Source organism: Epargyreus clarus, unplaced genomic scaffold (genome assembly GCF_041222505.1).
Source record: "Epargyreus clarus isolate Ecla_fem2 unplaced genomic scaffold, WU_Ecla_fem_2.2 ptg000009l, whole genome shotgun sequence".
Taxonomy (NCBI): domain Eukaryota; kingdom Metazoa; phylum Arthropoda; class Insecta; order Lepidoptera; family Hesperiidae; genus Epargyreus; species Epargyreus clarus.
The window spans coordinates 11,369,975-11,372,256 of NW_027332217.1; positions in this window are offsets into that span (position 1 = coordinate 11,369,975).

Consider the following 2,282-nt stretch of genomic DNA (forward strand, 5'->3'; position numbering starts at 1 on the left):
GTTTTTATATCCTTCTGCTGAGCACAAGTACCTACCTACAATTCCTTTCAGTAGTATCTATATTGTTATGTGATAACCATCTCGACTTTTTATTATGATTTTGTAATCAATCCAATGAGCGTACCTAAAACTTTTCAATCTTAGCATATATTCGAAATAATTTAATTCCGTTTCTAATAAATACGATTCCGTAAGGAAAATTTCACTGTGAAAATGAGAGACATTTAAAAACAGTACATTCTATTATTCAATTTAATTCTGAGTCGTAAAACATTCTCGCAGTAAATCGTATTATCCGAACATGAAGCTGTCATCGCTGACTAAACGCTCTCCGTTGGTATCATATTAAATCATAGACTTAGTAAAATGTAGAAAGGTAATCACACCTATTTCTGCTTAATAACAGCGGTTTCAAGCGCTGCTATGTTCTGGTTTGAAGGGTAAGGGAGACCTACTTTTCCGAGGCATTCCACCTTTGTCTCCAGGTGTAGTGGCGCATCTGTGGCCGACCTCAGGTAGGAATCTAATCTTATCTGGCGAAGATCACAGACGTCCATGGGCGGCAGTAGCCACTTACCATACGGTGGACTGCATGCTCGTCTGCTACTCTTATATTATTATATAAAAAAAAAACAGGAATTTGGGCATCACTGTAGCGCGCTAGTGCATTCGCGTAATATATATGTTGGCATAAATTTTGATTCCCCAAACTTGTACTGTAGCGTATTTATTAACAAACGACGGTGCAAAACTTAGTAAATAAAATTGTTTCTTAAACGACAATGTTAATGAAAACACAATAAAGATAATCAAACATTTTTAAATCAGCAATTTTTATTATCAACTTTGCCACATGAATCAGAATTAATTTCAAAATATTATTAGAACTGTGATTTTAAAATCGCGGTCGGTTACGTCGGTCGCTCAGTAACATTTTTATCTACGCATGCGAATTTATAATTATTTATTTATAACTAACTCATTATGTCACTTTAAAGATAAAGTTCAATCAACGATTACTTCAACGTAACATACAAACTTTATAATTTTAAAAAGCGTGCAAGCAAGGGGTACTTAAATGTGTCACCATATAAATGCATACTTTTTAGATCTTCAATATTTTTCAAGCTCTTAAATAATATAAAGAGAATGTCTATTCTATATTCACTCTGCTTTTATACCATAAAAGAACAATTATTTCAAATCTTCACAGAGGCGAAGCATAAAAATGTCAGCGACGAAGTGAATATTTGTAACATATGGCTGCATTTCAGTTTCGGGAGACAAAAACAGTCGGCTTCATATCGAATTAGCGTCAAAACAGTATGATATGTTTATGATGTGAGTCTAACGGGTTTATGGGAGTAATGTAACGTTAGCGTTAGTTATTATGATATTTGAAGTTATAATTTGAAGCTATAAAGCTTTTGAATTGTAGGATAAGTTTGAAGTAGTATTCCATTGTAAGAGATGTAAAGACGATGATCTGTTCTGCAGACACAGATTTCTGCGGATTTTTGACTCATTACAAAGATATGTAATGATGTATATTATTTTGCTATTGTTGCCTATGCAAATCAGTAATTCAGCTCAGATAAGGGTCTAACGTGTAGTCGCCCCTAGAGGCGTTGATACCCCTGAGGACTAAGTTAGAACGTCTCGGATAAGTGTTAGCAGATTAAAACAGGAACATAGCAGCGCTGAACACAGCTAGCCTAATAATCCAAAAAAAGTTGTGGCGGTGGTACCTCCAGACTCGAACGTCAAACCATCTTTCACATTATAAACTAATGATATTAGGAATACAATACATTTTTGCAGTTGAATAAACTTATTTTGTTCTTAGTCATATAATGGTAACAAAAAATACATAATATAACAAAACTTTTATTTATTATAAAAAACTTGGATTGTTTAACAAAAACTTAGATTTAACAAAAGGGGCCTCAACGGAAGACGCTGGCGCGCAGACGCATTCACTCGCGCGGCTCCAAAGCAACTCTGCTTTATTCTCAAAAACACGGCGCAAGGCATAAGCTCAGGCGCATGCGCGGTATCCTTGCACATCGTACGATCGCTCCTGATTGGTCAGGCGCCGGCAAGGACATCGTACGATGTTTGGGGATCCGTCGGGCAAATCGAACCTTCCTTTTTTAAAATAATAAAACCGAAAAGTGTTCCCGCGCTACATCCTCCCCCTATAGCCCTACTTAGCGCCCTCGCAGTTGGGCTAGCATTCCGCGATTAATCGACGAGGCCTACCGCGCCTACGCTTTTCCCTC